Raw genomic sequence first — 24,909 nt, 5'->3', positions numbered from 1 at the left:
TCCTTGCCCTTTTTGTATTTGATTACATAAGGGAAGGACTCTATGAACTCAACCCACTTAGCATGTCTTTTGTTCAAATTGTGTTGACTTTTCAAATACTTCAAGGACTCATGATCCGAGTGGATAACAAACTCTTTTGGCCAAAGGTAATGTTGCCAAACTTCAAGAACACGAACCAAAGCATAAAGCTCCTTGTCATATATAGGATAGTTGAGGCGTGCGCCATCCAACTTCTCGCTATAGTATGCCACGGGTTTTCCATTTTGCATGAGAACACCACCGATTCCAAGGCCACTCGCGTCGCATTCTATCTGAAATGTTTTTGCAAAATCGGGAAGAGCAAGTAGTGGTGCCTCGGTGAGTCTCTTTTTCAATTCATCAAAAGCTTTTTGTTGTGCTTTGCCCCAAACAAACGGAACATTCTTTTTTGTAAGCTCGTTTAAAGGGCAAGCAATGGTGCTGAAATCTTTCACAAAGCGGCGGTAAAATCCGGCAAGTCCATGGAAGCTTCGAACTTGACCAACATTTGTGGGAGTGGGCCAATTGTGGATGGCCTCAACTTTGGAAGAATCCACTTCAATCCCGTTGGCGGAAACCACAAAACCAAGAAAAACCAATTTGTTTTGAGCGAAATGGCATTTTGGTAGGTTGGCAAAGAGCTTCTCGTGGCGCAAGATGCATAAGACTTCTCTCACATGTTGAACATGGTCCTCGAGATTTTTGCTATAGATGAGGATATCATCAAAGTAAACAAACACGCTCTTGCCAATGAGAGGTCGCAAAATGTGATTCATAAGACGCATGAAAGTCGAAGGAGCATTTGAAAGACCAAATGGCATGACGAGCCATTCATATAGACCAAGCTTGGTCTTGAATGCCGTCTTCCATTCATCACCAATTGCCATGCGAATTTGGTGGTAGCCACTACGCAAATCAATCTTAGAGAAAATGGTGGCACCACTGAATTCATCAAGCATGTCGTCTAAACGCGGAATGGGATGGCGATAACGGACGGTAATGGCATTGATGGGTCGACAATCCATACACATCCGTTGCGTCTCATCCGGTTTAGGCACAAGAATGACGGGAACGGCACAAGGGCTAAGGCTTTCTCGGACGTACCCTTTAGCGAGGAGGTCTTGTATTTGGCGTTGTATCTCCTTGGCATCTTCGGGGTTGGTGCGGTAAGCGGCGCGGTTTGGTAGAGGAGCGCCGGGTATGAGGTCGATGCGATGCTCGATGCCCCGAAGCGGTGGTAGTCCATGAGGTAGCTCGTCGGGGAAGACGTCTTGGAACTCCTTCAAAAGAGACAACAAAGACGAAGGAATGTTGGTTAAGTCGTTAGTCTCCGACGAGAGGCCCTTGCAAATGAGCACGTAGTGTATGGTGGTGGATGGGTTGTCTTTCACTTCTCTCCACTCGCTTTTGGTGGCTAGGAGGACACTCTTTCTCTCACTCATATGTGGGTGGTGGCGCTCACTCTCTTTTTGGTGGGTAGCTCCCTCTCCTCTCAACTCACTATGGTGGGTGTGGTGTTGTGCCCTCGCTAAAGCCTTCGCATTGTCGGCGATGATTTGGCTAGGAGTCATTGGGCGAAGCTCGAACTTCTTGTCCTTGACCTTGAAGGTGTATGCATTGGAGTAACCATCATGTATGGCCTTCTTGTCAAATTGCCATGGGCGGCCAAGCAACATGTGGCACACGGTCATAGGCACCACGTCACACTCAATGGTGTCTTCATAGGGTCCTATCTTGAAGTTGACGGTGACGGTGTGTTGAATCTTGACATTGCCCTTGTCGCTCAACCATTGGACATGGTATGGATGAGGATGTTTGCGAAGCGTGAGGTTGAGCTTCTCACATAGCTCGGTGCTTGCCAAGTTGTGGCAACTCCCACCATCGATGATGACCTTGATTGACTTGCCACCAATGCCGGCGCGAGTTTGGAAGATGTTGCATCTTTGGTCTTCCATAGCTTGGGGTTGAGTGGTGAGCACTCGAGTGACCACAAGTGAAGGGCTTGGGTCGTGGGTGCATAAGAGAGGGTCTTCTCCACTTTCTTCATCATACTCTTCCTCATTAGCAACGGCGGCTTGCACTAGGGCTTCATATTCGCCCTCACTTAGCGTCTCTATATCACCATTCTCCATAGTGATCATAACCTTGGTGTTCTTGCACTCAAAGGATTTGTGGCCTTGAGTACCACACTTGAAGCAAGTGACATTGGAGGGTCCCGTAGAGGCTTTGGAGGAGGCGGTGGATGACACCGTTTGCTTCATGCGACTTTGGATAGAAGGTTGCTTGGAAGGTGTAGAGGATGCGGTTGGCTTGACACTTGTTGTGGGAGTTGATGTAGCAAGTTTGGAGGCGAAGTATTGCTTGGACTTCGAGTACTTGATGTCCTCATTCACTTGACGCTCGGCCTTGGAAGCTTGGTGAACCAACTCAACCATGTTGGAGTATTGTTGGAACTCCACAATCCTCTTGATGGGGTAGTTGAGGCCATTGAAGAACCTAGCAATGGTTTGGTTCTCGGACTCTTGGATGTTTGCTCGCATCATAGTTAACTCCATTTCCTTGAAGAATTCCTCAACGGTCTTGGTGCCTTGCTTCAACATTTGTAATTTGTTGAAGAGATCGGTCTTGTAGTGTTTAGGAACAAAGCGAGCTTGCATCTCCTCCTTCATATCTTCCCATGTGTCAATTGGAGGTTCACCCTTTTCTTCCCTTTGAGTGACAACTTGTTCCCACCATGTGTTGGCATACTCTTCAAACTCAAGGGAGGCCATGGCTACTTTCTTGGCACCAGAGTAGTTGTGGATGCGGAAGATCTTGTCAACCTTGAGTGCCCATGAGAGGTAGGCCTCGGCATCGTCTTCACCCTTGAACTTGGGCATGTTGAATTTGAGCTTTCCATACATATTCTCTTCATCTTCCATGTTCCTTCGGCGAGGACGGATGCCTTCATCTCTTGCGACGTGAGGTGGTAGAGGAGGTCTTCCACGACCAACCATAGCATTGGGTTGTCGTTGTAGGTGAACACTAGCTTCACTTGGCTCACGTTGATGATGTTGTTGCGGATCTTGACGAGGTTGTTGGCGTTGTCCAATGTTGGCCCTCTCATCTTGATCATGTTGAGGTTGTCCTCGGCCCCTTTGGTCATGGCGAGGATGGTTCCGGAGGTCACGCCTTGGTGGATCTTGATGACCTTGGTCTTGAGCATCCACATGGGCTTGACGATGAGGTGCCGGGTCCATGTTGTGGATGACGTTGTCTTGGGGTTGGTCGTCATGCTCATGGTGGGCATGGCGAGCCGCTTGATGACGATCTTGGTGAAGAGCTTGGTCTTGTTGAGGACGCTCATGAGGACGAGCATGGCGATGGAACTCTCCGCGCCTTGAGTTTGAGCGAGAATCATCATGACGAGCGTGCGGTCGACGAGAGCGATGATGATCTCCATGCCTTGAGTCGGAGCTTGAGGACGAATGGTGATCATGGGAGTAGTCATCATGTGAGGAGGTCGATGACGATGAGGAAGTAGAGCGATGTCGATGTCGGCGTCCCAAGTTGGTGATGGCGCGCTCGAGGCTATCTGATAGGGCAAAGGTGTCCGATCTTTCGATGAGATGAAGATAAATCGATTTGTTGGTGGAGTTCGTGCTTGACGATCCGACTACACGTGCAAAGCTCGTGCGCCAATGCAATCGCTAGGACAATCTCCGGGAGTTACTGATCTTGCGGATGCACGATCAGCCTGACCAGCGAGGGTCTTAATTCCTACCTGAAATCGAGAACAAGTAAGAACTAAATTTGCAATCAGAATATTGCGGATATAGATGAAAGCTTTATTGAAAAGGTGGGATTCCGAATAGTCGGTCTTGTTCTGGGCGTTGGCCTCAAAAGAAGTACACGAGAGTTGCAGCAATGGCTAACTTTTTGTCTAATCAAAATCCGAGTCTAAACGTGACGGCTATGGGGGTATTTAAAGGAGGAAAAGGTGGGGTTTCGGCCAGCCATGCATATGGTGGCCGAACCAAACCCTAGAAGGCCTTTCCCCCTTCAATACGGACTCTAAAAAGTGGCTGACTTAAATCCTGCGAAAATTACATGGGCCTGGCCCAAAACTAATGGTGTCGCAGCACCATGGACTCATGTGGACGAAATTATGAAGTGGAGAACTCTATATTTCGTCCATGTCTTCATCTCCAATTATGGTGGCTTCAAAGTTCTGAAATCTCCACTCGCAGCGTCTTCTTCAATCCTCATATGTTTGCTGCCATCTCCTCCATGTGTGATCATGCTCCAATGCTTGTCCCTCTCATCCATGCTAGGTCCATTATTCCTAAGAGTAACAAACACATCTGATTTAGGCAGCATCATATTCTCATGTATGTGAGGAATAGTTCCAAGAAACGAAAGTACCTGATAATTAAGTTGTTTGGCACGAGCTCGAGTGATTGGTCCTTCAATTTGTGTGGCTGTAGGTACAGCGGTTGTATCAATAGATGGGATGTCCTCATCATGCTCCCCTTCTTGAATTGAAGTCGTCCTCGACGCGATCTCATCTTCTTCACCAAAGTAAGGCTTCAAATCTGCAATGTTAAATGTAGGACTAACCGGACCCAATTCTGCAGGAAGCTCAAGTTTATATGCATTATCATTTATTTTCTCTAACACCTTAAAAGGACCAGCGGCACGTGGCATGAGCTTAGACTTGCGCAATGCAGGAAAACGATCTTTGCGCAAATGCAACCAAACAAGATCACCAACATCAAACACAACATGCTTTCTTCCTCTATCCCCAGCAATTTTATACTTAGCATTCATGCGTTGTATGTTGTCTTTAGTAGTCTCATGAAATTTTAATATCAATTCAGCACGTTGTGTAGCATCCAAATCATTTTGCACCGAAGATGGTAAAGGCAATAAATCAATAGGTGCACGTGGAACAAAACCATACACAATCTCAAAAGGGCACATCTTAGTGGTAGAATGCAGCGAACGATTGTAAGCAAATTCAATATGAGGCAAACACTCTTCCCACAATTTTAAGTTCTTCTTCAAAACAGCCCGCAGCATAGTAGATAATGTTCTATTTACTACTTCAGTTTGTCCATCAGTTTGGGGATGACATGTAGTACTAAACAGCAATTTAGTCCCCAACTTAGCCCATAAACATCTCCAAAAATGGCTAAGAAATTTAGTATCACGATCAGAAACAATAGTATTTGGCACACCATGTAAACGCACAATTTCGCGAAAGAACAAATCAGCAACATGTGTAGCATCATCAGTTTTGTGACATGGAATAAAGTGTGCCATCTTAGAAAATCTATCCACAACAACAAAGATACTATCCCTCCCCTTCTGTGTGCGAGGCAAACCCAAAACGAAATCCATAGAAATATCCTCCCAAGGTACACTAGGAACAGGAAGAGGCATATATAAACCATGTGGATTAAGTCGAGACTTAGCTTTTTGACATGTAGTGCAGCGTGCCACAAATCTCTCAACATCTCGACGCATACGTGGCCAAAAGAAGTGTGCAGCAAGTACATCCTCCGTCTTCTTCACACCAAAGTGACCCATCAATCCTCCTCCATGCGCCTCCTGCAACATCAAAAGACGAACGGAACTATCTGGAATGCATAGCTTGTTAGCACGGAACACAAATCCATCATTGAGGACGAATTTGTTCCATGTTCTACCATCTTTACAATTCAGCAACACATCTTTAAAATCAGCATCATGCAAGTATTGTTCCTTTATGGTTTCTAATCCAAAAATCTTGAAGTCAAGTTGAGATAGCATAGTATAACAGTAGCGACAAAGCATCAGCAATAACATTATCTTTACCCTTTTTGTGTTTGATAACATAAGGAAAAGACTCAATAAACTCAACCCACTTTGCATGGCGGCGATTCAACTTAGCTTGACTACGAATATGCTTCAAAGATTCATGATCAGAATGTATAACAAATTCTTTAGGCCATAAATAATGTTGCCAAGTTTGTAATGTCCGAACCAGCGCATATAATTCTTTATCATAAGTAGAATAATTCAGACTAGGCCCACTCAATTTCTCACTAAAATATGCAACAGGTTTGCCCTCTTGTAATAACACACCTCCTAAACCAATTCCACTAGCATCACATTCAAGCTCAAGAGTTTTATTGAAATCAGGAAGTTGGAGTAATGGAGCATGTGTTAACTTATCTTTCAGTATCATGAAGGCGTCTTGTTGTGCATCGCCCCACACAAAGGGCACATCCTTCTTTGTAAGCTCATTCAGCGGTGCAGCAATGGATCCAAAATCTTTCACAAAGCGCCTATAGAAACCAGCGAGGCCAAGAAAACTCCTCACTTGTGTGACCGTCTTTGGCTGTGGCCAATTCTCAATTGCCTCAATCTTGGCTGGATCAACTTCAATTCCCTGCGCAGTAACAACATAGCCAAGAAACGCAACTCGATTTGTGCAAAAGGTGCACTTCTCAAGATTACCATACAAACGTGCATCACGTAAAGCATTGAAAACAGCACGTAAATGATCCAAATGTTCCTCCAAAGATTTGCTATAAATCAGAATATCATCAAAGTATACCACCACAAAACGTCCAATAAAAGCACGTAAAACTTCGTTCATCAGTCTCATGAAAGTACTAGGTGCATTAGTTAAACCAAAAGGCATTACTAACCACTCATATAAACCGAACTTAGTTTTAAACGCTGTTTTCCATTCATCTCCTAATTGCATACGAATCTGGTGGTAACCACTACGCAAATCAACTTTAGAGAACATAATAGAACCACTCAATTCATCAAGCATATCATCTAAACGAGGTATAGGATGACGGTAACGAATGGTAATATTATTAATAGATCTACAATCAGTACACAGGCGTGAAGAACCATCCTTCTTAGGTACCAAGATAATAGGAACAGCACATGGGCTAAGAGACTCACGAATGTAACCTTTATCTTGGAGAACCTGAATTTGTCGCTGAATCTCTTTGGTCTCTTCAGGATTGGTACGATATGGCGCACGGTTGGGCAGCGAAGCACCTGGAATCAAGTCAATCTGGTGTTCTATCCCACAGATAGGTGGTAGTCCAGGTGGTACATCTTGTGGGAACACATCAATGAACTCCTGCAAAAGGTTAGCAACCGCAGGTGGCAAAGAAGGAGGCATATCCTCAAATGAAAACAGAACTTCTTTACAAATAATAGCATAGCATTGAGTAGTGTTCACATCAAGTTCAGCAATATCAGATTTGCTAGCGAGCAAACAAGGATTTTTCAAACGAATTTCAGTAGCATGGTTTGAATCAGATTTAGTATTAGTCTTATGTGGCACAAAATCTGCAGCAACAATCTGATTCTCACTCTTAAGTTTCTCCTCGTTTTTTACTCGACTAGCTCTAGCAAGATCATCTTTTAGTATTTGTTCAGGAGTCATAGGTTTGAGACCAATTTTCTTTCCATCATGCATAAGAGAATACTGATTAGTTTTACCATTATGAACAGATTCTCTATCAAATTGCCAAGGTCTACCAAGTAACAAAGAACAAGCTTGCATAGGTACAACATCACAATCCACAAAATCAGAATATGTACCAATAGTAAAATGCACACGTGTAGTTCTTGTTACCTTGAGCTTCCGAGAGCTCTCAAACCATTGAATGTAATATGGATGTGTGCGCTGTCTTGTAGGAAGAGAAAGCTTCTCCACCATGTCAACGCTAGCCAGATTATTGCAGCTCCCTCCATCAATGATGATCCTTATAGCTCGCTCTTTGACAACGCCTCTTGTTTGGAACAGATTGTGGCGTTGATCATGCTCAGCTTTGCTCAATTGCACGCTCAACACACGTTGTGCAACTAAGCTCCTGTACTGATCAGCAGTGTCAGCTTCCATTTCCTCCATCTCTCTCTCAGAATCAGAATTAGCACCATCACGTGCAGCAATAAGGGCCAATGTATCTTCATCAAAGTCACTTTCAGAATCATATTCGCCATCTTCACGCACCAACATCACACGCTTGGTTCTGCATTCTCTCTCTATGTGTCCAAAACCCAAGCATTTGCGACATTGTATGTCGCGCGTCTTCCCCGTGGAGGCCATCGAAGATGAACTCCGAGGAGGACCAGCAGATGGTGGTGAAGTAGCAGCCGGTGGTGCTCGTGATGCAGGCGCGGTGTACTTGGAGGTAGAAGGTGCTGGTGTAGCCCCACGAGATTGTGGCGCTGATTGTCGCGTAGTCCATGACGATGTACGACCTGCAGAAACATTAGCTTTTCTCCATGGTGGTTGACGATCCTGCACTTCACGTTCAGCTTTGCAAGCAAGATGAAACAAGCGAGTAATAGTGTTGTACTCCTTATAATCTAAAATATGCTGAATCTCTTTATTCAAACCACCAAAGAAACGTGCAAGCATAGCCTCATTATCCTCGACAATACCACAGCGAATCATGCCAGTTTGCAATTCCTGATAATAGTCTTCTACAGAATTTTTTCCTTGTTCTAAGCGAGACAATTTCTTTAGCAAATCACGTTGATAATGTGGAGGAACAAAACGAGTACGCATAGCAAGTTTTAAACCAACCCAAGTAGTAGGAATATTAGCATGGTGTACTCTACAATGCTCAGACCACCAAATAGATGCAAAATCTGTGAACTCACAAGTGGCAGCACTAACACGCAAATGATCAGGATATCGTAAACATGCAAAGCGTTGTTCTACTTCCAATTCCCAAGTAAGATATGCATCAGGATTATATCTACCCTCAAATGGCGGAATATTCAATTTAAGTTTAGCAACATGATCATCATCATTACGTACCGGCCGTGGAGGTGGGCGAGCGTTGCGGTTCAGTTGTCGTGGACGACCAGGTGCAGGTTATTGGACCTCCTCGTCATCCAGCATGTTCTCATCTACTTGCTCATCCTCGTTCCCTCCATAGTCCTCGTATCCTTCATCAGAAGGCGCGTCATGTGCGGCTGCTGCAGCAGGAGTGGTACCCGCAGGAACATCCGCACGAGGAACGCGGCGTGCGCGGCGTTGCACGTTGACGCGAGGTGGCGGCAACCGAGTCAAGAGCTCCTGGAACTTGGCGTCGAGCTTGGAGTTGAAAGCTGCCTCGAGGCCATCGATCTTGTCCAGCGCGTCAGTGAGTTTGGCGTCAACATCACCGAGGCGCCCATCCACGTCGGTTGTATGCCCGCCCAAAAGATGGAGGAAGTGAGCATGCATCTCTGTATTCGTCATCTTATCCGGGTCAACGTTCGCCGACTCTGTGCCTGTCATGGTTAGTACAGAAAAAGCACAAATGTATATGCCTACAAACTACGGAATATGGTGGTTCACGCGCAATTCGTCAAGCAAAATAGAAAGCTCTTACAAGTCCTTACCAAACAGGAGGAAGGCGATGTAACAACCAGCAGGAATCAGCGTCTCCAAGGATTGCCAAAGCGATTACCAGGGTCGACACAGTGCACGTGGAGACAATATGTAGAGCTGTAGGAAGGCTAATATGGTAGCAAAACAGCAATTGTCAAAACAGCAATGCAGTATTGAAAGTATGCTCAACAACGGTACTGTGCTGGTCCTAGGCTAGACCGTACTAGAGACGCGAGCCTAGAACACAAACGAGGTCACGGCGCGGCACACAAGCGATGAGGTGGCGATGATGTGGCGACGCGAACGGCGAAAAATCACTATGATGGCAAGTGTCTCAAACTGATCCCCAAGGTCTAAAAACAGTATAGCCTCAGAAAAAAATTTTGTCGAAATTTCTGGAAAGTGCTTCGGAAAGCGCGCAGGCGCCAAAAAAATGTCGCTATAACGGCCAGTGGCGAAAAGTGATCGCCAAGGTGAAAAACCAATGTAGCCAGAAAATTTTTTCGGAAGCGTTTGCAGACTCACGGAATTTTTTTTTTTTTTTTTTTTTTTTTTTTGCTCTCCTTCACACATTTTTTCTGGCGGCCGAAACTGATCTCACGGAAATTTTTTTCTACAGCACAGATGGAATTAGAAGGCAACAGCTAAGAGGGGAAAACAAATAAAACCTAATTCTACTTGGACTCTGTCACGGCAGAGAAACAGCAACAATCCGTGTCGCGGTAGGAAACGGGGTATATGGTGGATACGGATGTATATGGCAGAGTGTATATGGCAGGGTGTATATGGCCGGGTGTATATGACAGGGCGTATATGGCAGGGTGTATATGGTAGTGGCGGAAGTATATGGTGGTTGTATATGGCGGTGATCTGCGTATGGTGCGAGCGGGCGACGGCGGCGTGACTAATATGACCAGAACTCGAAACTCTAAAGGAACTAGACGCTAAGACCAGCAACTCGACACGAAGATGCAGACACAAATTCAACTATGCAAAACTGAAAAGACAATGCAAGGCGTGGCAGGGGGGTTGATGGGACGAGATGATCTAAACCCTAACTGTATTTTTGGCTTTTTCGTGGTTTATGGGTATGATGGCAGATGCAATCTACACTAGGAAAACAGTAAAATCTCACCGAGCAACCTGAAATCTGATACCACTTGATAGGGCAAAGGTGTTCGATCTTTCGATGAGATGAAGATAAATCGATTTGTTGGTGGAGTTCGTGCTTGACGATCCGACTACACGTGCAAAGCTCGTGCGCCAATGCAATCGCTAGGACAATCTCCGGGAGTTACTGATCTTGCGGATGCACGATCAGCCTGACCAGCGAGGGTCTTAATTCCTACCTGAAATCGAGAACAAGTAAGAACTAAATTTGCAATCAGAATATTGCGGATATAGATGAAAGCTTTATTGAAAAGGTGGGATTCCGAATAGTCGGTCTTGTTCTGGGCGTTGGCCTCAAAAGAAGTACACGAGAGTTGCAGCAATGGCTAACTTTTTGTCTAATCAAAATCCGAGTCTAAACGTGACGGCTATGGGGGTATTTAAAGGAGGAAAAGGTGGGGTTTCGGCCAGCCATGCATATGGTGGCCGAACCAAACCCTAGAAGGCCTTTCCCCCTTCAATACGGACTCTAAAAAGTGGCTGACTTAAATCCTGCGAAAATTACATGGGCCTGGCCCAAAACTAATGGTGTCGCAGCACCATGGACTCATGTGGACGAAATTATGAAGTGGAGAACTCTATATTTCGTCCATGTCTTCATCTCCAATTATGGTGGCTTCAAAGTTCTGAAATCTCCACTCGCAGCGTCTTCTTCAATCCTCATATGTTTGCTGCCATCTCCTCCATGTGTGATCATGCTCCAATGCTTGTCCCTCTCATCCATGCTAGGTCCATTATTCCTAAGAGTAACAAACACATCTGATTTAGGCAGCATCATATTCTCATGTATGTGAGGAATAGTTCCAAGAAACGAAAGTACCTGATAATTAAGTTGTTTGGCACGAGCTCGAGTGATTGGTCCTTCAATTTGTGTGGCTGTAGGTACAGCGGTTGTATCAATAGATGGGATGTCCTCATCACTATCCATGCGCCGCTCCATGTTTGCATCATTGGCCGTCACTTGGTCATGCAAGTTGTCCGTAGCTTCACGAAGAAGATTCATATCTTGGTTCACTTGAGTGAAATTGTGAGCCACTTCTTCATATTGTTCATCGATGCGAGTCTCGAACAAGGTAAGTTGCTCCTTGAACTCTTGGCGTTGCACCCATAGATTGTGTTGGGTGGCCAACCTCTCGGTGTTGCGGAGGACTTCTCCATCCCTTGGCTCATCTCCGTTCCTATCCATGATGGAAAGACAAGAACTATGTTGTGGATGTTAGTGGAAGGAGACTACCTCGCACTCTTACCTTGGTAAGATAGTATTGAGGCAATCAACCAAGACCAAAGTAAGGCCAAGTGTATCGGGACACACACAAAGGCACACGCAAAAGCTAGCAAATATGGTGTTAGGTGTGGATGGTGGAAAGCCAAAAGACGAAATCCAAAATCGAGTATGTTGTTAAGAGTGGGTAAGATGCAAAAGTCACAAGTCAAAAGCGGTGATCACAAAAGGCATACACGATGTGGAACACACACGTGGGACAAAATGGGGTTAGCGCGACGGAAAATGAGCACGAACAAAATTGGTCCTAACGAAGACTACTAGCTCGGTGTCACGCTAACGCAAGAGAGACCGTGGCTTGGTTGCAAAATTGAGAAGCAACAAGATTTGCGCAAGACGCCTCTCTTCTCTTTTCTCTCTTTTGCTTAGAAGCTTTGGACTCTTTTGTGTATAGGTGTCACTCACACTCTTTTTCTTTTTCTTTTTCTCACTATCTATGTAAGTATGTCACACTTCTTTTGCCTATCTTTTCACACGAGCTTGCTTCGTAGCTTTGCTCAACACACGCACACCCTCACGGTCGGGACGCTTGCGCAATGCTTCGCAACACTAGAAAGCCACTCTCGATAGGAAAGGTACGCAAAGGAAGCTTAGGCTACAAGTTAGGTGCAAGTTATACCACGTGATGACGGTGGCCGACGAGCTTGAACTTGCTATGGTGGAAGGTGTCAAATGAACCTCTTGGATCCTCGGGGTGCCGTCGTCGTAGTTGATGTTGCGGAAGCTTTATGGTAGCAGAAATGGCACACACTACGAAGTCCAAACACAAGGGGTTAGTGCCAAAACAAAAAACGAAGTTAGCTGTGAAAATTTCGGCCAGGCGGAAGTTCCGGTCCTGAGGGGCGGAACTTCCGGTCCGGGGGCGGAACTTCCGGTCCTGCCGGGCGGAACTTCCGGTCGCAATCAGATCTGCGGGCTGTTCTTCGATTTGGGCGGAAATCCGGGCCGAAAATCTTCGAATTCGCGGAAAATTTGGCACTAGAAGCTGTGGGAAGGTGGGGGATTTGTAGATCAACACCAAAGACAAGTTTCTATTGGATCAAAACCACTCAAAACTCAACCAAATCACAGATCGGTCCAAAGGCAATTTGGGCTATTTTTTGGAAAATTTTCTAGAAACGAAATCGGGTGGGTGGAGGGTCAAAATCGCGGTAACCAAAGGCTGCTGATACCATATGATGAGATCTGAGATCCCGGATGTGGCCCGATCTTGCGATTCAACCCAAGGACCAAGGGGAAAAGGTGGGAGGATGTGAGGAACACGAAGAACACGAGGAACACGGTTGATATGGGCTAAGCCCAGGGATGTGCCCGATCTTCACGGATTTGAAGGGATTCGTGGGGGTAAGTGATGCGGGGTGGCCTTCGGTCACCTCCTCACCAAGACCAACAAGTCCCCCAAGTGGACCCATGACTCGTGCTCGAGCCAAAGCAATACATGACAAGGTGAACTCGCTCCTCACTTCCCTCGACCTAGATACCCCATTGGATGGAATGCTACCTCATGCCGAAACCCTTTGTGTCATTAGGTACGTGGAGCATCAAGATCACGGAGAGGACGTTACGCCATGGTCAAGGGAAGGAGAGGAGCAGCTGATCGAGAAGATGTACACGGAGCTGGACCCGAAGTCGCCCGAAGAGCGCAAGGAAGAGGAGACGGACGGCCGGTCCAGAACCCGGTCTGACCGGGCTGCTGACCGGGCCACCCGGCTCAGGATCCGGTCGACCGGCCGCCTGACCGGGCCACCCGGATCGCAATCGGGCTACCAACCGGTGCCATCCGGACAACATCCCAGGGCCTCGGGACCTCGTCCGGTCGGCGCCCGGTCACAGGTCCGGTCCGGACCGGACCACCCGGTCACAGGCCCGGTCTGACCGGATCCCTGACCGGCCGCCCGGTCACAGACCCGGTCTGACCGGATCCCTGACCGGCCTGCACGACTTAAGTTATAATTTCGGCCCAAACTTACCTTTTCGGCCTGTGTCGCCTTGTAAGACTATATAAGCACCCCAAGCACCCCTTTAGCTCTTTAGACTTGTTTAGAACTCAAACCTAACTTTGAGCTTAGTCTCCCTTGGGTATCATCCCTCTGTAATCAAGGCACCTTGGTTGTTGACTTTGAATTTGTGGAGTGAGATTCTAGTACTTGTTACTCTCTCTCCCTCCCCAAGTTCATCCTCTCCAATCCCAATCTCTCTCCGGGAATTCTGCCTCGTGCCTCTTCCACGGAGATTCTATTGGCGTGGTCCATCGAGCCACGGAGGTAAGCATCGGGTGTATCGGGTTGGTGTGCGTACGTGAGTCTCGGAACTCATCGTGTTCTTCGTCCCCCTCGCGTTTTCCCATCTCTCCCGCTTGGTTTCGAAGTCAATCCGCAAGATCGGGCCACACACGGGGTCTTAGACCGCATCATATGGTATCAGCAGCCTTTGGTTCCCGCGGATTTGACCCTCCACCCACCCGATTTCGTTTCTAGAAAATTTTCCAAAAAATAGCCCTAAAGTGCCTTTTGACCGATCTGTGATTTGGTTGAGTTTTGAGTGGTTTTGGTCCGTGGATCTGGTGTTGTTGTGCTTGATCTACTATTTCCCCAACTTTTAGCCTCCAATTCCATCGTTTCCCTTCGATTTGGTCGATTTGGCTTGGTTTTCGTGAAGAACAGGAGAGAGAAAGTGCAATCCCGAGCAGTCCGGTCCAGACCCCGGTCAACCGGCCGCACAACCGGCCGAGCCGGTCCAGACGCCGGTCAACCGGCCGCACAACCGGCCGAGCCGGTCCAGGATCCGGTCCAACCGGGCCTCCGACCGGGTGACGCAGCGCCTCCTTCGACCTCGACATCCGGCGATCTCCACCACCACCACCACCACCACCACCACCATCGCAGGTATAACTTGCAGGTTTCCCCTTGTAACCCTCTTCCTTTTGCGATCTATCCCATCGAGCATTGCTTGTCTAGTGTTGCGAGACATTGCACGTGGCCCCGCATTGTGAGGTGTGTGTGTCGTGTTGAGTAAGGCACCCAAGCAAACACTCGTGTGGCAAGATAGCAAAAGCGAGGCTAACGCTAACATAGTGCGTGAAAAAGCCCCAAGAACACAAAAAGAGTGCAAGTAGCACCATACACCCATACATACCAAAGTGTCCACAAAAGCCACCAAAGATAAAAACGAGTGCAAGTGCCACCATATACAAAGAGAGAGAAAGCTTTTAAGCAAAGAGAGATAGGAGAAGAGAGGCCGCGTGTGAATCTTGTTGTCTCTTCCTTTGCAACCAAAGCTTTGCCTCTCCTTGTGTTAGTGTGACACCGAGCAACTATACATACACTTTTCCGCTCGTTCCTTGGTTGCACTAACCCCGCTTATCTCGTGTGTGAGTTCCACATTTTTCCGTGTTTATAGTGATCGCACTTTGACATTTGGATTTTTGGACCTCATCCACTTTTAACAACATACTTGATCTTGGATTTGTCTTTTGGCTTTCCACAACACTCGCCTAACACCATATTTGCTAGCTTTTGCGTGTGGTTTTGCGTGTGTCCCCGATACACTTGATCTTACTTTCGGCTTGGTTGATTGCCTCAATACTATCTTACCTTGGTAAGAGTGCGAGGTAGTCTCCTTCCACTAACACATACAACATAGTTCTTGTTCTTCCATCATGGATAGGAGTGGAGATGAAACAAGGGATGGAGAAGTCCTTCGGAACACCGAGAGGTTGGCGACTCAACACAACCTATGGATTCAACGCCAAGAGTTCAAGGAGCAACTATCACTCTTCGAGACTCGCATCGATGAACAATATGAAGAAGTGGCTCACAACTTCTCCACGGTGAACCAAGACTTGGCTCTCCTTCGTGAAGCTACGGACAACTTGAATGGTCAAATGGCGGCCAATGATGCGAACATGGAGCGACGCATGGATAACCTCGAGCGCGCCATCACCAACTTGGGTCGTCATCGCCGACACCGCTCTACTTCATCATCATCAAGCTCGTCACAAGATTACTATTCTCATGGCCACCGTTCGTCATCAAGCTCCTCCTCAAGACATGAAGACCATCCTCGTCCTCATCGACCACATGCTCGCCAAGAAGACTCTCGCTCTAACTCAAGGAGAGGTGAATTCCATCGCCATGCTCGTCCTCATGAACGACCTCCACAAGAACAAGCTCCTCACCAAGATCGCCATCAAGCGGCTCGCCATGCCCACCATGGGTATGACGACCATCCCCAAGACAACGTCCACCACAACATGGCGCCACATGGTGATGCTCCCGCCCAAGGTCGTCAAGAGCAACAAAGGCGTGATCTCCGGAATCATCCTCGCCATGACCAAAGGGGCCGAGGGCAACCACAACATGATCAAGATGACAGAGCCATAATTGGGCAACGCCAACAACCTCGCCAAGACCCGCAACAACATCCTCGCCATGAGCCAAGTGAAGCTAGTGTTCACCTCCAACGCCAACCCAATGCTATGGTTGGTCGTGGAAGACCTCCTCCACCTCCTCAAGTCGCAAGAGATGAAGGCATCCGTCCTCGCCGCCGCAACATGGAAGATGAAGAGAATATGTATGGAAAGCTCAAGTTCAATATGCCCAAGTTCAAGGGTGAAGACGATGCCGAGGCCTACCTCTCATGGGCACTCAAGGTTGACAAGATCTTCCGCATCCATAACTACTCCGGTGCCAAGAAAGTAGCCATGGCCTCCTCGAGTTTGAAGATTATGCCAACACTTGGTGGGAACAAGTTGTCACTCTTAGGGAAGAAAAGGGTGATCCTCCAATTGATACTTGGGAAGACATGAAGGAGGAGATGCAAGCCCGCTTTGTCCCTACACACTACAAGACCGATCTCTTCAACAAGCTACAAAAGTTGAAGCAAGGCACCAAGACCGTTGAGGACTTCTTCAAGGAGATGGAGTTAACCATGATGAGAGCAAACATCCAAGAGTCCGAGAACCAAACCATCGCTAGGTTCTTCAATGGCCTCAACTACCCCATCAAGAAGATTGTGGAGTTCCAACCATACTCCAACATGGTTGAGTTGGTTCACCAAGCTTCCAAGGCCGAGCGTCAAGTGAATGAGGACATCAAGTACTCCAAGTCCAAGCAATACTTCGCCTCCAAGCTTGCCACATCAACTCCTACAACAAGTGTCAAGCCATCCGCATCCTCTACACCTTCCAAGCAACCTTCCATACAAAGTCGCATGAAGCAAACGGTATCCTCCACCGCCTCCTCTAAGGCCTCTACGGGACCTTCCAATGTCACTTGTTTCAAGTGTGGCACCCAAGGCCACAAGTCCTTCGAGTGCAAGAACACCAAGGTCATGATCACCATGGAGAATGGTGACATAGAGACGCTAAGTGAAGGTGAATATGAAGCCCTAGTGCAAGCCGCCGTTGCTAATGAGGAAGACTATGATGAAGAAAGTGGAGAAGACCCTCTCTTATGCACACATGATCCAAGCCCTTCTCTTGTGGTCACTCGAGTGCTCACCACTCAACCCCAAGCTATGGAAGACCAAAGATGCAACATCTTCCAAACGCGTGCCGGCATTGGTGGCAAGTCTATCAAGGTCATCATCGATGGTGGGAGTTGCCACAACTTGGCAAGCACCGAGCTATGTGAGAAGCTCAACCTCACGCTTCGCAAGCATCCTCATCCCTACCATGTCCAATGGTTGAGTGACAAGGGCAATGTCAAGATTCAACACACCGTCACCGTCAACTTCAAGATAGGACCCTATGAAGACACCGTCGAGTGTGACGTGGTGCCTATGACCGTGTGCCACATGTTGCTTGGCCGCCCATGGCAATTTGACAAGAAGGCCATACATGATGGTTTCTCCAATGCATATACCTTCAAGGTCAAGGACAAGAAGTTCGAGCTTCGCCCAATGACTCCTAGCCAAATCATCGCCGACAATGCGAAGGCTTTAGCGAGGGCACAACACCACATCCACCATAGTGAGTTGAGAGGAGAGGGAGCGACCCACCAAAAAGAGAGTGAGCGCCACCACCCACATATGAGTGAGAGAAAGAGTGTCCTCCTAACCACCAAAAGCGAGTGGAGAGAAGTGAAAGACAACCCATCCACCACCATACACTACGTGCTCATTTGCAAGGGCCTCTCGGCGGAGACTAATGACTTAACCAACATTCCTTCGTCTTTGTTGTCTCTTTTCAAGGAGTTCCAAGACGTCTTCCCCGACGAGCTACCACATGGACTACCACCGCTTCGGGCATCGAGCATCGCATCGACCTCATACCCGGCGCTCCACTACCAAAACCGCGCCGCCTACCGCACCAACCCCGAGGACACCAAGGAGATACAACGCCAAATTCAAGACCTCCTCGCTAAAGGGTATGTCCGTGAAAGCCTTAGCCCTTGTGCCGTTCCCGTCATTCTTGTGCCTAAACCGGATGAGACGCAACGAATGTGTATGGATTGCCGCCCTATCAATGCCATTACCGTCTGTTATCGCCATCCCATTCCGCGTTTAGATGATATGTTGGATGAATTGAGTGGGGCCACGATTTTCTCTAAGATCGATTTGCGTAGTGGCTACCACCAAATCCGCATGGCAATTGGCGATGAATGGAAGACGGCATTCAAGACCAAGCTTGGTCTCTATGAATGGCTCGTCATGCCGTTTGGTCTTTCCAATGCTCCTTCCACTTTTATGCGTCTTATGAATCACATCTTGCGACCTCTCATTGGCAAGAGTGTGGTTGTCTACTTTGATGATATTCTCATCTATAGCAAAAATCTCGAGGACCATGTTCAACATGTGAGAGAAGTCTTATGCATCTTGCGCCACGAGAAGCTCTTTGCCAACCTTCCAAAATGCCATTTCGCTCAAAACAAGTTGGTTTTTCTTGGTTTTGTGGTTTCCGCCAACGGGATAGAAGTTGATTCTTCCAAAGTTGAGGCCATCCACAATTGGCCCACTCCCACAAATGTTGGCCAAGTGAGAAGCTTCCATGGACTTGCCGGATTTTACCGCCGCTTTGTGAAAGATTTCAGCACCATTGCTTGCCCTTTAAACGAGCTTACAAAAAAGAATGTTCCGTTCGTTTGGGGCAAAGCACAACAAAAAGCTTTTGATGAATTGAAAAAGAGACTCACCGAGGCACGATTACTTGCTCTTCCCGACTTTTCCAAAACATTTGAAATCGAATGCGATGCGAGTGGACTTGGAATCGGTGGTGTCCTCATGCAAAATGGAAAACCCGTGGCATACTATAGCGAGAAGTTGGATGGCGCACGCCTCAACTATCCTATATATGACAAGGAGCTTTATGCTTTGGTTCGTGTTCTTGAAGTTTGGCAACATTACCTTTGGCCAAAAGAGTTTGTCATCCACTCGGATCATGAATCCTTGAAGTATTTGAAAAGTCAACACAATTTGAACAAGCGACATGCTAAGTGGGTTGAGTTCATAGAGTCCTTCCCTTATGTAATCAAATACAAAAAGGGCAAGGAAAATGTGGTTGCGGATGCACTTTCCCGCAAGATTACTCTTCTACTCACCCGCTTGGAGTTTCACATTTTGGGTCTTGAGGAGATCAAGGAACTTTACCCTTCCGACGCTTTCTTTGGTCCAATCTTTGCCAAGTGTTCCGTGGACCACGGATTTGATGATTTCTATTTGCATGATGGCTATTTGTTTAAAGCTAACAAGATTTGCATTCCCGAGTCTTCTCTTCGTAAGTTGCTTTTGCAAGAGTCACATGGAGGTGGTCTCATGGGTCACTTTGGACGAGAGAAGACATATGCCATGCTATCAACCCACTACTATTGGCCAAGAATGTACCGCGACGTGGAACGCCTTTGCCGCCGGTGTACAACATGCTTACAAGCTAAGTCTACTTCCAATCCCTATGGTCTTTACATGCCTTTGCCCATTCCATATGCACCTTGGTCGGACATAAGCATGGACTTTGTACTTGGCTTACCACGCACCAAACATGGTCATGACTCAATATTTGTGGTAGTGGATAGGTTCTCTAAAATGGCACATTTCATACCATGTCATAAGAGCGATGATGCTTCACACATTGCTTCGTTGTTTTTCAGGGAAGTGGTTCGCCTACATGGGATACCGGCAAGCATTGTGTCGGATCGAGACGTCAAGTTCATGAGTTACCTATGGAAGTCGCTCATGGCGAAGTTTGGAGTGAAGCTCTTGTTCTCATCATCCTCGCACCCTCAAACCGATGGACAAACCGAAGTGGTCAATCGAAGCCTCTCCACACTCCTCCGCACACTTGTGAAGACAAATTTGAAGTCATGGGAAGATTGCCTACCCCACGCGGAGTTCGCCTACAATCGAGCCAAGCACTCCACAACCGCAAGGAGTCCCTTCATGGTCGTCTACGGATTCGAACCTCCAACGGCACTCGACATCCTCCCACTACCCCTTCATGAAAGAACGAACATGGACTTCGACGAGCGCACCACCGCCATCAAGAAACTACATGAAGAGACAAGAGCAACCATACAAGAGCATGTACTTCGCCAAGCTACCCGCCTCAACGCCAAGAAAAAGGAACGCGTGTTTGAAGAAGGAGACCTCGTGTGGATCCACCTAAGGAAAGAAAGGTTCCCGCAAGAACGCAACTCCAAGCTCAAGCCAAGAGGAGATGGGCCTTTCAAGGTCCTCAAGCGCATCAACAACAACGCCTACGTCATCGACATACCAACATCAAAGTACTTGGTGAGCAACACCTTCAACGTCTCGGATCTTTCACCCTATCATGGAGATGAGGAGGAAAAAGAGTCGAGGACGACTCTCTCCCAAGGGGGGGGAGATGATGCGGGGTGGCCTTCGGTCACCTCCTCACCAAGACCAACAAGTCCCCCAAGTGGACCCATGACTCGTGCTCGAGCCAAAGCAATACATGACAAGGTGAACTCGCTCCTCACTTCCCTCGACCTAGATACCCCATTGGATGGAATGCTACCTCATGCCGAAACCCTTTGTGTCATTAGGTACGTGGAGCATCAAGATCACGGAGAGGACGTTACGCCATGGTCAAGGGAAGGAGAGGAGCAGCTGATCGAGAAGATGTACACGGAGCTGGACCCGAAGTCGCCCGAAGAGCGCAAGGAAGAGGAGACGGACGGCCGGTCCAGAACCCGGTCTGACCGGGCTGCTGACCGGGCCACCCGGCTCAGGATCCGGTCGACCGGCCGCCTGACCGGGCCACCCGGATCGCAACCGGGCTACCAACCGGTGCCATCCGGACAACATCCCGGGGCCTCGGGACCTCGTCCGGTCGGCGCCCGGTCACAGGTCCGGTCCGGACCGGACCACCCGGTCACAGGCCCGGTCTGACCGGATCCCTGACCGGCCGCCCGGTCACAGACCCGGTCTGACCGGATCCCTGACCGGCCTGCACGACTTAAGTTATAATTTCGGCCCAAACTTACCTTTTCGGCCTGTGTCGCCTTGTAAGACTATATAAGCACCCCAAGCACCCCTTTAGCTCTTTAGACTTGTTTAGAACTCAAACCTAACTTTGAGCTTAGTCTCCCTTGGGTATCATCCCTCTGTAATCAAGGCACCTTGGTTGTTGACTTTGAATTTGTGGAGTGAGATTCTAGTACTTGTTACTCTCTCTCCCTCCCCAAGTTCATCCTCTCCAATCCCAATCTCTCTCCGGGAATTCTGCCTCGTGCCTCTTCCACGGAGATTCTATTGGCGTGGTCCATCGAGCCACGGAGGTAAGCATCGGGTGTATCGGGTTGGTGTGCGTACGTGAGTCTCGGAACTCATCGTGTTCTTCGTCCCCCTCGCGTTTTCCCATCTCTCCCGCTTGGTTTCGAAGTCAATCCGCAAGATCGGGCCACACACGGGGTCTTAGACCGCATCAGTAAGTGGATGAACGCGATGAACACGTGGGGGAAACGCGGGGATACACACACATGGATACAATTCGAGTTTTCCCTCGTTGGCTCGAAACACCAACTCGATAGAGATTGCAGGAAAAGACCTTCCGGTAGAAGTCCCGCAAAGAGATCGACTAATCGAAGCTCGGGAGATCTAGAAGGGTGAAAAGACCGGAAGGTTTGATGGAAGTGCAAGCAAAAGACCAAATAGGTAGAAGTGCAAGCAAAAGATCAAACAAACGGTAGAAGTCACCAAAGAGATCTTTACGAGTCGATAGGAGCCCGGGTGGCGATACAAGATCATAGATCTAGGTAAGGTTCCCACAAGGGTGAGCTAAGCTCAGGTTTTCTTTCAAATCAAGTCTAATCTCAGATCTGAGCCAACTAGGCTATTTATAGGTGGGGGCGAAGAGTTAAGTTACATGCTGAAAAGTGCTGTTGTGCTGAAGTTCGCGGTGGCGGAAGTTCCGGCCATCTTGGGCGGAAGTTCCGGTCAGGGGCGGAAGTTCCGGTCCTGCGGGTCGGAAGTTCCGGCCAGGCCGGAAGTTCCGGCCAAGTTCCGGCCAAGTTCCGAAAGTCGTCCATTTCCTTGCAGTAACATCCAGGGGCCTTTTCGTGGACTTTCGGAGCTTGGGCGGAACTTGGGCGGAAGTTCCGACCGGGCGGAAGTTTCGGTCCCTCGGGGCGGAAGTTCCGGTCCGATGCTTTTTCCTGCGCGCTGGAGGGCATCTTGGGGGCATCTTGGAGGAATCTGGCCGGAAGTTCCGGTCCTGGGGGGCGGAAGTTCCGGCCTGTGCGCTGTAGCTCCGTCTTCATCGTTTCCAGCTCTCTCTCCAACGTCTTGGTTTCCATGGCTTGTGTCTTGGTCGTTGTACCTGATTGAACATAGGGTATTTGCATGAAGTAGCAAGCCATCCAAGGGGGTGTCAAAGTCATAGGTGGAGAGGAGCGAATTCACCTCTTGGCGTAGTGCTTGGGCTCGAGCTCGTGTCATTGGACCACGAGGAGGGCTTGTCGGTCTTGATGTAGTGTCGACCTTGGGTGGGGCTGCATCATCTCCCCCCCCTTGGGAAAGAGTCGTCCTCGACTCGATGTTCTCCTCATCTCCATGGTGTGGTGAGAGGTCGGTCACATTGAACGTGTTGCTCACCAAGTACTTGGATGTTGGTATGTCGACGACGTAGGCGTTGTCGTTGATGCGCTTGAGGACCTTGAAGGGGCCATCACCTCGGGGCTTGAGCTTGGAGTTTCTTTCTTGAGGGAAGCGGTCCTTGCGAAGGTGTATCCACACTAGGTCGCCTTCATTGAAGATCCGTGCTTTTTTCTTCAAGTTTAGTCTTGTGGCTTGACGGAGAACTTGTTGCTCGATCGTTGCCCTTGTGTCTTCATGGAGTTTCTTCATGTATTGTGCTCGCTTATCGATGTCCACGTTCACTTGCTCATTGATGAGGACATCCCTACTTCACCACTACCTCCGTCATTGACGAATGAAGATGAACCTGCTGTGAAGCTCAAGTCCAATGAAGTTCGGATTGGACCAATTACAAGGGCTCGTGCGAAGCTACTTAAACAACAGGTGAACTTGTTTCTAAACGATACTTTGATTGATGAGAACTTTATACTGCCTAAGTCCTATTACTTGTGTATCATCAGGTATCAAGAGGAGACAAGCATCGCACGAGGAGGAGAGGAGCAGCTGGACGTGAAGATGGACGTGAAGCTGGACATGGAGCTGGACATGAAGATATCTCATGGACGCGCGAGGGAGGAGCGGGAGGCATGCGCGAGAGGAGAAGAAGAAGTCCAGGCCGGTCCAGAACCCGGTCAGACCGGCCCCCAGACCGGCCAGCCCGGTCCCTGGCCCGGTCAACCGGCCGCCAACCGGACGCCAACCGGACGGAGCCCCTCGTACCGGACGGAAACCGGAAACCTCGCAGATTTCCGGTTGCCGACCGGTTGACCGGACCACAGACCGGACCGCCCGGTCCACAGCCCGGTCGACCGGACCCCAGACCGGACATGTCCGAGTCTGTCTCGACCAGATCTATTCTGGGTCGGTTTTACTTGTATCTTTTCGACCAGAACTCGTCCCGGACGCCTATATAAGTGCCTTGGACGACCCCCTAGCTGCTTTAGACCACGTTTAAGATAAACCCTAGTTCATAGTTGTTTGCTAAGCAAAACTATTGTTCCCCAACTCTCCAATTCGTTGCGATCTGGAGTTTTATGCTACTGAAAGTTTGTGTGATCTGCTGTTCCATTGGGGATTAGAAGATTGCAATCTACCGCTTCGTGGTCGGCGGCTACGTGCGCAAGTGTGTGGAGTTGCGAATATCTTGCAGGGTTGAGATCTGTTGCATTGGCTACAGGAATCAATCGAGAGACTTCGTCGGCGTCATACAAGTTATCTACACCATATCATCGATTCCCTCCGCTGCATACTTCCATTGTGTTCATCACCACCGTCGCTTACTGAGAAGATCGGGCCACCCCTTATCATCTTGGTATCAGATTTCCAGTTTTCCTCGGTAAGCCATCCACAATCCACCACATAGTTGAGTTGTGAGTGTTTTCCTATACAGAAAAAGCCAAAAATATTAGGGTTAGGGTTTGCCATAGCCATAGCTTGCACTAATTTCGAGTTTTAGTTGCTTTTCGTAGTTGTTTTTGCGTAACTTTATCTTTCATCTAGTATTTTAGGGTTTGAGTTTACTCTATCATCTTGTGTTACCGTATCTAGTGGTGTCAGTTTTTGTTACTCCGAGTCCACATAGCGTACAGTGTGCTTGTTCCCAACCATAGACACAGCCTATCGATATACGTGACTAGGAACTTCCCCAGAAGAGACTAGTTTTACCGCTCGGCAGGCTGCTCATTAGGTTTTTGGTGCTTTGCATATCTTGTTGGCCGTGTTATCAAGGAGTTGAGTCAGAAAATCAAAAAAAAAAAGAGAAAATAGAAAAGAAGCAAAAAGAGCTACATAGCTGCGTGTGTTATAAAAAGAAAAATCCAAAAAGAAAAGTGTCGTGCTAGTTGAATTCAAGTGAAGGCCTAAGTTTTCTTTACTGCACCTGTAGTTGAGCAATCTTGTGCCTGTCTCGTTGAGCTTTGCTAGCGTCTCTCTTGTGCATTGCAACCTTTTCCAACATATAGTTGCA

The sequence above is a fragment of the Lolium perenne genome, chromosome 5 (genome assembly GCF_019359855.2).
Source record: "Lolium perenne isolate Kyuss_39 chromosome 5, Kyuss_2.0, whole genome shotgun sequence".
NCBI lineage: Eukaryota > Viridiplantae > Streptophyta > Magnoliopsida > Poales > Poaceae > Lolium > Lolium perenne.
This window is presented reverse-complemented; position numbering follows the sequence as displayed.